Below are 12,569 nucleotides of genomic sequence, written 5' to 3' on the forward strand. Positions count from 1 at the left end.
ACTCGCATGTCAAATTCATCATATTGTTTCTTGTACACTCTGTTGAAAAAAAAAAAGTGAAAATAAAGTTTGAATTGAATTGAATTGAAATGAAGAGGACAGTGAAAAATGTTACCCCTGTAGAAATGTCAGTATAGTAGACGAAGGGAATGGTAAATTTTCATAGAAATAGTGACAACTTTTTGCATGCCCTTTACATCGAAAAAATTTCAAGAGAAGCCAGACTAAACTTGTGGATTTTCCAAGACCCACTCAAAGACGAGTCGTGAGTAGGATACCTCACTTTGATGTTTCCATAAAGGAAGTAATTTGTGTTTTATATGTAATATATCTTGTATAAACGTCATGCATGTACAATCCGAACACATTAATGTATAGGCCTACCTCACGTTCTCATGTTATTACTGAGAAAATAATTTCCACCCCATTGTGACATTTTGTGACATCCATCCATCGCTATAAAGGATCAAATTTACTTTCTATTTGATTTTTATAATATCCTTTTATCTATTAGAAGCAGGCCAAGTTTTTAAAAGTTCAATCGCACATTTATTACGACGAAGCCTTATGATATCATTAAGTGATTAATAGATTGAGGCTGTCTCGTAAATCGCATCCGGTCTCACCATTTTGTTGTTGCTTTGTTGTTTGCCATTTTGCCACTAGTACTCTTCATGTATCAATGGGAGATCGTGCATTTCATTTGGGATGTATTTTGATGTATGTTTATCTGGTGCAAACTCGAGATGAGAATGTTATTCACCCCACCGCTGATAGTGTTTGGTAGCACCACTTCGGTTGGGACGAGATCATCTCTGCCGCATAGAATCGGTTGGAAATACCTACAAAGTTTTGCGGCAAAAATCTCCTTAGGGGGTGACTTCATTTGTGGTTCGTATTTTGAGCTTTTAAGTCTTTATAGGACACAATCATGTATGTGTTGTATTGCTGATATCATGTGATGCTGGATCGACACTGATGAAGTATTAAACACCTGAATGTATACAGGGAGAGAAGATAATCTGCTACTATGCAGTTTCTGTGATTTGCACACTATTTTGTAATATCGCAGCACTGCCTGAATTCATACCTATCATAATTCACGTGTGGATCGGTGAGACAGGAAGTTTCTCATTTTATTATTATTGTAATTATCAAATTGGACGTAGTGAACACTTACTGAAATCACAGTGTCAGCAGTTATCTGCCCACAAGATAAAGTTTTCAGCGTTTCAGCGTTTCAGTAGTTTCCACCATTATAATACAACAGCATATTATTATATACTATCGCGCGGAATACACAAATTGATTTCTCCCCTCCCCTGCCCGATTGTTATTCTATACAATATTGATGGCCCTTCAAAACTCATTTGAATTTGAATCTAAATTTCAGCAAGTTTCCTTTTTAAGGAGTTCAATGTACAAACGAAAATACTATAACATACAACTTTGGTCAATAATAATATTTTCTATAAAAAAGTCAAGTTTTACAAGCAAATTTAATAAATCGTTCAGATATACAAAATAGAAACCCGACAGTGGCAATTTCTCTTTCATGACATGTTCAACGTTGCAGGGGCTAGCTGTGACAATAGACAAACGTAATGATCGACGCTTGATCAGATGACGGTTCTTTCCTCATGGCAAAACGACTTAATAGAGGATATAGGCTTACACTCAAAAGAAGTGGGACGGGCAAGTGGGGAAGGGGAGGGATCATGAATCGCCTGGGTTTATTTTACTTAACAAAAAATAAGGGTATGTTTTAAGGGACCATGAAATTAATATGCATTTCCCTTGTAGCTGCATGACAATATCACCTGTATTTCTTTTTTTATCGTATAAACTGAAAATGAATTTGCCATTATACTGAGTCGCACATTACAATGCATAATGTACAAGAATTCATTTTCTCACCCTCTCCCACACACGAAAACGCAAACTCGCCCTTTGCCCAAACACAAACCTACAGTAGAGCTGTATGCATCTGTATACCCATTTCTACATACTATAATAATGTTTGGGGAATACTGTGCTGTAGAGCCTATAATTATGCACAAATCTTCACACTTCCATCACTTTTCGCTCCGTTTCTTTCAGAGTGCATGCAATGTCACAAAAATATGGTATTAAAACTACAATTTTGTGGGTTTTTTTCAGTCCTATAAGTTTTAGTGAGACAATGTTGGCGTCAACAATACATTAGCATATTAGATGAAGTGAGTAAAGTGAGTAATATTTATACCGCGCAACTTTCGAACATATTCTTTCTGTTTGTTTCGCCTGACGTCATGATATCAATAAAATTCATACATGGAGTCCTTGACGGATCTTGAGTTACCCTGATCTTCTAGAGTAATTCATAAAATTTACTAGCTATGCTTTTTTGGTGAATTCCTATTTTCCGCATAGAGTTACAAAATAAAATTGTATTGCTTACTTGTCCATTTATGTAAAAACAAAGTTGATATTATTATCATTGTATCCATGTTTTGTTGAAACTTAAAAACACGATTCAAAGTTCCTCAAAATATTATGTACTCATGTAAGCGTTATGTATATTGCTTTGTATTACTTTATGTGGAAATAAAATCACTTGAATTGAATAATAAAAAATATCACACTGCATGGTCTATACAAAATCCCGACAGTCGTGTTTCAAAGATGTTTTTGCAAAAGTTTTAGTCGCTGAAGATTATTTTGTCTGAATGTCAACTGCATAAACTTGTCATTTAAATCGATGGTGTAGGTCTGTCGTATTGACTAATACTAGGCCTACATGCAAGAATCGATTGCAAGCAACAGGTCGTATGTATAAGATGCAAATCCCGCGTACTAGTAAACTCTTTTGTCTCAGACCTACACCACTTCTACCATTTCGTTTTAAGGATTTCACTCTGACATAGTGGTACATGCTCCATGTCAACACAACCCAACGGCGACAACGTGTAAACGTGTTTTTTGTTTTTTGTGTAAGTGATTTTTTTTTTCAATTATCTCACAATACGTTTGATTCAAAGATTTTAGGATTCGTTGTTGTCATGCCACTGAATGGAGGGGGGGGGGGGGGTCACTCTCAGATAGTCTTCCTACCCTGTCCAAATCCCGCAGAAATAGACCATATGGTGAATTATACAGCGTGTCCCAGAAAAAAACGAAACCGGGTTTCCATGCAACTTTTTATATTGAAATCATACATTTTCTTTATTAGATATACATCAATGGAAAGATAAACTTTTCTTCTTTCATTGATGTACAACTTAATGTTCATTGTTTATGCATGACTGAGTAAAAGCAATGAAAATTGGAGCTACCAAATTATCATTTGCACGCCCAAATGGTGAAAGTTTTCAGACTTTTAGCGTTACGTTTTCGAAAAACATAGTTCATAACCCAAATATTCATATTTTCTTCTTTCGAGACCTTACGCGTCAAATATGAATAACGCATGCTTGAGAAAAATTTGTATGAGAGCATGCTTCATTTCTACCAATTCTACGGATAGTCGAAGAAAAGCATTCAGCCCTCTCGACTTAGCATTAGACAATGGGCTCATCTGCACCATTGAATTCACACAAAACAACCGCCGTGCTACAGTGAATGTTGTTGGGGGGGGGGGGGGATAGAGAATGCTGTATCAGGCCTTTGTTGTCATTTATTTAGAATAAGCTACGAGACATAACCAACAATTGAAGACTAATATCGTGAGTATGCTCAGGCTGCACGCAGTCCAATGGCTACGGGGAATCAACATTACAACAGTGATATACATTTTGATGATTTTTATACCTACAACTTATTTCACTGTTTTTATTCCTCTCTCATTTCCCTCACGCGTGGTTAGTCCTTCATCACTTGCAGGGTTTTGAAGTTTTTGAAGGGGAGGCGAAGCAGAAAGAGAGGGTACATCACTTTATTTATCACTGAACTTGCGCTTCTAATATTTCAAAGGTGCAAGTGCAGGGCAGAAAGTGGCCTTCTTTTTTTTTAGGGGGGGGGGGGGGGGTCGGAAGTTTTTTTTTTCGGTCCGTTACTCCCACCCCACCTTCCCAAATATTCCGCTGATGAACACCCTTTGCTCTGTAGTTAAGGCCCGGTCCCACTGCACTTACGGATGCAAAGAGGATGTAAAACGTAAAAAAAGATCTTGCCATCCGTTGGAAAACGCTACGCATCCGCTGTGTACTCATCGCATACGTGTTTCTACGCTCTATCCATCGAGCATCCGTCCATGGTGATTTCATCCGCGCAAAAAGTTTTAAGCTGCTTAAAACCTTTAGAACGGATGAACTTTCCGCCGTTTACGATGTAAATCCGCGACATATACGAGCAACAAACGTTGTATGTCCGTTTTCATCCGTTAAACGTCCGCTGTATCCTCTCTGCATCCTCTGGGCATCCTCGCAACTCACATCCGCTGCAGCTGAAAACGGAAAGAGGGAGGAAAGATATGGTACATGGAACGTCTCTACATCGTTAATAGCACGGAAATAGAAAGGATGTAAGCGTATGCATCTCGTATATAAAGTATTCAGAACGGACAAAGCGTTTGTTTCCGTTAGGCGTACGTGATGCATCCGCTTCATCCGCTCTGCATCCGCTCTTTCCGTTATGCGTCCGTTTCGCAATTATCCCCGGTAGCCCTCTCGGAGCTGTCATCCACTTCCATCCGCTTTCATCCGCTAGGCTTCCGATGAGCATCCGTTTAACATCCCCGCTACTATTACTACCCACGTCCCTTCTTTTTCCGTTCTGTTTTCGCAAATTTTCGCCAATTTTGTCAATTTCTGGAACGGATGAAAGCGGATGGAGCCACCCCCGAAATTTAGCTCGTCCGCTGTGTCCTTTCTGCATACGTTTTGTGTCCATCGGCCAGTGGGACCGGGCCTTAAGCTGCATGGTCAGGCAAGCTCATGATTACGTGCTAATTTACGACCCTATTCACAACCGAGCCATCTGTAACATTCCCTTTTACCCCCTCCCTTCATGTTTGTGTAAGGCTGTTATCTGCCAATTTTAGTCGGGCAGGCGTCGGGAAAGCTAACTGCTCCTTTTTTTACTATCTATCTATTTGGGTTTTTATCTATCTATCTATTTGGGTAAGGATATTTTCAAATTAAGCTTTCTCGAGTAGGCGTTGATCATTTTTTACGCATGGGATATCATGTGAAAGGAAAAAGAATGAATACTATACTAAAGCTATGATTTTATTTTTTGCAAAAGGTTGCTGAAAAAGTCTGAAAAAATCATTCAAAGTCGCCATTTGCTCGTGCAAATGAAAATTTAGTAGCATCACTGTCTATTCTAACTCAGTCATGCATGAATTATGAACAACGTGTTGTGTATCAAATGAAAGAAGAGTATATTGTAGCTTTCAATCTATGTACATCTCATCGCAAATACATGATTATGATCGCAGAGAATTGCAATTATCTCGGTTTCGTTTTTTCTGGGACACGCTGTACAGCACACCATTAATGTGGCAGCCCTCACTTGTTGTTGATTTAAAGAAAGAAAGAAGAGAGAGAAAATGGGGCCCTAGACAAATAATTTGCCCCAGACAGCACTTAACATAAAACAAACATTATAAATTTTATAGAGATATAAACCAAGTCTCCACGAGGGAGCTCATCGTCTCCACGAGGGAGCTCATATTTTTTTTTGTTTTGATATATGTAACCTTATTCTCTGTTATCAAAGAAAGTGAAATGTTTATGTTCTTTTCGAAAAATGAAATAAAGTTTGAATTGAATTGAATTGAATTGAATATTGTCTCCACAAAGGAGCTCATTACGTCTCCACGAGGGAGCGCATATGATATTGATGAAAAACTCATATTCTTCGATCAAACTCAAATATTTAGCTACATAATACACACGCGCGTGTACCGCACACTAACTCACCCACGTGCACACACTCAAACACATACACACATACACCTCCAACCACGCACACACATACTGATATCAGAGGTAAACCCAAAGTAATATACAGTATTTAAATAAAGCACACACACAATGATATGATTTACAGAATATATAAGATTACTACAGCTGTATCATCATTTCGAGAGAAAGAAGAAAAAAAAAAGAAAAAGATACATATACAGTGTTTATATCATAGTGCTCTGAGCATCACAACAATGATTCGGGAAAAATCCAGAGGCGCCGATATATTATAGCAAGGTAGTTTCACTTCTGTGAAAACATAATCCTTACTGGCGTCGCCAGGAGCGTCACATTGTAGCGCATTTTATGGCACTGCGTCACTACCATGCAATATTAATGGTGCATTTCGTTATGGATGCTATGTAAACTATAAAAATAAAGGCTCTGATGGCGCTATCATTGTAGTTGTGCGTTGGTGTAACTTATCTAATCTAATCTATTTGTTGTGGGTTTCTTTTTTGTCTAACTTTTTGTCTGGGTAGCCCATCATGAATGGTATAGGAGTCTTCCATGGAGGCTTGAATAATAGTGGTGAACATTATGTACATTAATTAACACTAATACCTTCAAATCATACTCGTGGTATATATCTATAGATAATAACACTAATACCTTAAATCAAATCGTACTCGTGGTATAATGTATCTCTAGATATTCTTCAAATTATATAATGTGTCCTATCTTTTTTTTTTGAAAATGTGCGGTAGATTTAGTGGGATTTAGTTGTTTGAATTCAGTATTATGATAAATATACATGCTCAGCTGATGAGAATAAAAGATTGGTTTGCGCTCGCAAGCAATGATTTCCCATACATGCAAACAACGTGTGGAAAAATGAAAAAAAAAATGAAAAAAGTAGAAGACTTTCCTCCACTAAAAGAATGGCTGAACAATGTTTAAGTTATACTGGACGGTAGAGTGCTTGGGTGTCAGAAGAATAGGTCATTATACATGTTATAGTTATGCGATTTGGGGCTTTGGTCGATTCAATGTAATCTATTGATACAATGTTGTGTATCTCTATTCGGATATTCGTACATGTTGCATCGTATATTGAAAGTATCTATGCACTTTCAGTGACGCTTAGAAAAAACAAACAAACAAACAAACAAACAAACAATAAACCTTAAATAGGCCCCGATGGCGCTACTATTGTACTTGTGCGTGGGCGTATGCGACTGTGTGTGTTGTTGTGTGGGTAAAAAATAGATATATGGATTTTTTTTTTCTAATCGTACAAACTGAAAATCAATTTGCAATTACTAAATCGCACAAACCGCAAAAAAGCATACAATGTATAAACATTCATTTTCCCTCCTTCTCCCACACGAAAACGCAGACAGGCCCGTTACGCTCCAACACAAGCCTATGCTAGAGCCATGATACATCTGTACCCATTTCTTTATGCAATAACAATGTATGGGGGAGGAAACTGTGCTGTATGTTTAAATCTTTACAATTCCATTGTTTTTCACGCTGTTTTTTAAGAGTGCAATCTGTGAATAAGATTTTATATCAAAACTACAAGTTATTGTGCTTTTGTCAGTCCTACAAGTTTTAGTGACACAGTGTCGGCGTCAACAATACATTAGGACATAAGATGAAGTGATTAAAGGGACAATATTATACCGCGCAACTGTCCAATAAATACACCTCATGGTGGTCTATACACAAAATGCTGACTGTAGTGTTTCAAAGCCTTTTTGCAACATTACAGCTTAAAAAGTCTTAATCGCTGAAGATTGTTTTATCTGAATGTCAACTGTATAAACTTGTCATATCAATCGATGGTATATTACTGTAATGACTAATACTGATGCAAGAATCGATTGCAAGCAACAGGTCGTATGTATAAGATGCAAATCCCGTATATATTAACTCTTTTGTCTCAAGCCTGCACCACTTCTATTTCGTTTTAAGGATTTCACTCTGACACAGTGGTACTTGCTCCATGTCAACAAAACCCAACGGCGACAACGTACAACCGTGTTTTTGTTCCTTTTTGTGTGTGTTTTTTTTTCAATTATCTCGCAATGCGTTTGATTCAAAGATTTCAGGATTCGTTGTCATGCCACTGGATGGCAAAGAGGGGGTGGGGGGGGGAGGGTCACTCTCAGACAGTCTTCTTACCCTGTCCAAATCCCGCAGGAATAGACCATTATGGTGAATTTTACAGCACACCATTAATGCATTGTGGCAGCCATCACTTCTGTGAAAACATAATCCTTACTGGCGTCGCCAGGAGCGTCACATTGTCGTGCATTTTATGGTAGTGCGTCACTACCATGCAATATTAATGGTGCATTTCGTTATGGATGCTATATAAACTTTAAAAAAGGCCCTGATGGCGCTATTATTGAATTTGTGCGTTAGTGTAACTTATTCAATCTAATCTATTTGTTTGTTTGTTGTTTTTGTTCAGATTTTTTTTTTCAGGGTAGCCAATTACCAATGGAGTATAGGGGTCTTCCATGGAGCCAGTGCAAAGTTACATAAAACATAATATGAATATGCCACAACATGCAATCACTAGAATGCTGAAATATCAATTAAATCACTATAATGTGCAGGAATGATTAGATTTCACAGAATAATTTTGGTAGTGTTACTTTCAAATAACAACTTTGTTTGAAATAATCTTTGAAATGCGAATATATATACATAAAGCAGTGATCCACGATATCCAGGCACTACTATGACGATTTTTTTTTAAATGGCAAAAGAAGAAGTTTTTTTTTTTTTTTTCAGGGCGTCACCAGCTTTTTATCAAGGGGGGAGTGCATTTTGACACTAATTGTAACCTGCGAGATTTTTTTTTTTTGTATTTGACTTATTGGTTCCTGTATCATCATGTACATGCACATACACTACATAATACATACATTGCTGGTGGCACATTTTAAAGCATAAGTTGTTTTGAAAGTATTTTTCTACATTGCCTTCACAATGTGCACTTATTTTGGGATATGAGATTGTGCAATCTGGTGAAAACTTGATAAATATATAGATTGACTAACAAGCAATTATTATTTCTATATCTTATCATATATACTATGCTCTATATACATTTATATATCATATGATTATTGGTGATATATCAGTGTGTCCCTAAAATCCACCATACATACGCCCCACACACATTACTTAGTATAGACAACATATAAACTGATCATCCTAAAGTCCCGAAATCACTGCCTCTCTATTTCACTTCTTAACCAAGTTCAATGGACAACATCATCAAATTTCCTGTTTTTTTCCTCAGAAATATTTTATAGATTTATATTCATTTGTTTTGAATATCAACAGATTGTAATAACCATATTATATTTCAACACATATATTGACATAATTAATTAGGACTTCATATTTTCATTGGAAAAATTATGTAATGTCGAAGCACAAGAAGCCATTCAGAAATGAATCATTTTAAGTAAGTCTCAATGAACTTTAGTTGGTATTTCTGTATTTCCAAACACGAGTGATTTTTGGTGAATAGGGATCGCTCTTTCAAAGTTATTTCTTCTGTAACAATAATATTATTGTCACAATAATCAACGATGAACCTTTCATTTTAACAATTTTTTTAGCACATGACTTTATTTGCATAATCCATTCCAGCGGAGTCGATCCGTTTTCATGATGGGGGGGGGGGGCAAAAACTTGGAGTTGAAATATAAATGTGCGAGGGAGCGGAGCGAGCGAGCGGGGGGAGGGTGTGGGAGGGAATATCCCAAGCCAGGGAGATTTTGCGTTTTCAGCCCTGAAATTCAACGTTATAGGGTGTGTACAGTTCTGGTTGAGGTGAGGATTTAGCTTTTAACGTTTTGCGAGATATTCAGAAAACGCTTTATGAGATGTCAAAGAGCATGCAATTCTAAGGGTTATCAACAGTTTATTTGATGAAAATCAGTTTTGAAATGGCTGAGATATCCAAAAACAAGGTGAAACAAAGAGATCCTAATAAAAGGCGTGGCCTGTCGCCTTTTATTATTATCACTTTTTTGGATATCTCAGCCATTTGAAAACCAATTTTCATCAAATAAACGTTGAATCCTTCTTGAAATTACATGCTCTTTCATATTTTATGAGAGGTTTATCTCACTTAGGAATGTTCGAAACATGAATCCCCACCTCAACCAGTACTGTACAGTCCCTTTTATGGTGCACACTTTTGGTGAATTTTGGTTTTCTTTTTTTTTTCTATAAAAAAAGGAAAAAGATAACTGCTTGAATAACTCGCGGCATCTCAGCTTTTGTCCACGTGTGTAACATCACTGTGTAGACATAGTGATTCATGAAAGTTGACAGGGGAAAAGGGAGTCGGAGGGGGTAGCCCCCTCACACACAGCGGAGCTTTTGCATTTTTAGAATTGAAATAAAACGATCTGATGCACACTTCTGTGGAATATTCCGGAAAATTGTCAGTCCCGAATGTGTCGAGTCTTAATCTGTGGGTAACCGAGCGGGGGAAACATAAATTAAAGAGGATAAGGGAACGTTTGAATATATTTTAATTCAAGTGAGATGTCAAATGTTTTTTTTTAATGAAATATTCTGAAATATGTCAATCCCACTAGTTTGCTAAGTGTGTGGATGGAGACCTAACAGGGGAGGGTGTGGGAGGGCTATCCCCCCGTATACGCGGTATTACTCATTGATTTTGCATTTTCAGAATCGAAATTCAACAATCCGTTGCACAATGACTAAAATATTTGGACAGTTTTCTATTAAAAGAAGAAAAAAAATTCCTCATTTCGAGAATTCATAGCGGGACAGAATGACAAGTTTGCCCCCTTAATTGTCCGGGTGCACGTCACGAGACCGACAGCCCACGAGTCACAGAGTTCACAAGTCATACAGCCCATGAGTTATATGCAGCTCACGAGTCATACAGCCCATGAGGTCGGCACCAAGCTAACAAGGCCCACGAGACCGACATATTAAGCCCCGTGTTGTTACATCTGTCGAACTCGTGGGCTATTTTTACCTAGAAGTGTCGAACACGTGGGCTTCATTTGCCTAGTGTCGAACTCATGGGCTGTATTATGACTCGTGAGCTGTATAACTCATGGACCTCTTCTCAATGTCGAACTCGTGGGCTGTATGACTCGTGGGTGTCGGTCTTCTGGGATGACCCCAATTGCCCTCCGGTATTGATGCCGTTGCATACGAGGAAGATTTTGCACTTTCAGAATTCAAATGAAAATAGCTCATAAAGACGTTTGGAATTTGGGAAGCTCTCAATCCCCCAAGACTTTTAGTTTACTAATATTATGAAGGGAGACCAAGCGGGGAAAGGGTTAATACAGGAGATAATTATCCCCTCCTTTATACACGACGGAACTTTTGCATTTTTTTTTTTAATGAAGTGACAGATCTGGTGCACATGCACTTTCGATGAAACATTTGTAAATCTGTCAGTCTAAAGGAAAATAGACCGAACGGGGTGGGTGTGAGAAGGGGTATCCCCCCTCCCCCCCCCCCCCCACACACACACACACAAACACACCGAAGAGAGATTTTGCATTTTTAGAATTGAAATTCAGCAACCTGGTGCACACTTTGGGTGAAATATTTGGACAGTTTTCTATCAAAAAAGTAAGAAAATCTCATCGCGGGAATTATAATTATGTGGGGGGGGGGTACAAATGATATGCTTGCCCCTCCAAAATTTTAAGGGGGGGGGGGTGGGATCGGATCGACACTCCCGTTACCGTACCGGTATGCATTTTATAGACAAGTAACGTACGTGAAGACAGGTATAATAATATAGAGGCCTGCATGAGTAGGCTTGGCAGTATACGGCACTGGGGTCTGGTCGCGGGCGCCGAGGCCGGTGAGCTGAGGCTGAGGCGTGCACTTGGGCTCGCATTCTCAATTTGGATTGGTCAGAAGTATAAAGTGCTGTACATAATAGACCCTATATCCTTGTACAAACTGTATACACGCATATATAATGTACTAAAGGAGGTAAAGTACAATTTAGAATTTGTATACGTCTCCTGTCTCTCTGACACTCTGTCTTTCTTTAAATTCTGTACCTTTTTTCTACACTCTTCCTGGCCCTCTCCCCTTCCTTTATATTGTATCCTTTCGAGTGTGCAGAGACTCAAACCCCAAGCACCTTCTGATCTGGAGATTCTCCCGTCTGAAACCCCTAGCAAACGGGAGACGCCAACTTGATGAGCGCGAAGTTCCTTGCGGCCGGAGGCCAGGGCCCGCTTTAGCAAGTTATGGGCCCTGGAAGCTCTAGGGTTCTAGATGCTCTCTCGTGCTTTCTCAGGCTTATTTTTTCAACATACATGTACAGTACATTGTACGATGACACTAAGTAAGAAATGAAGAGTTTGTTTGCAAAAACCGATAAGTCCATATTTACCAAATGGAGATATTTGCGATTAAAGGTCAAGCAAAATAAAGAAAATAATAAGAAATGTTTTGCTTCTTTTGACCATAACTTAAAAAATATACCTTTATATGTAGTGACCAATATATCATTTAAAAGGTATTATTTTGTACTTTATGACAGAGATCGTACTTCAAAATCTTCAAAAATGGACATCGGTTTTTGCAAACAAACCCTTCAAATCATTAAAAGCGGGAGACACAGAGTCAGGGCGG

Source organism: Diadema antillarum, unplaced genomic scaffold (genome assembly GCF_040938485.1).
Source record: "Diadema antillarum isolate AM-2024a unplaced genomic scaffold, OU_Dant_1.0 scf00000052, whole genome shotgun sequence".
NCBI lineage: Eukaryota > Metazoa > Echinodermata > Echinoidea > Diadematoida > Diadematidae > Diadema > Diadema antillarum.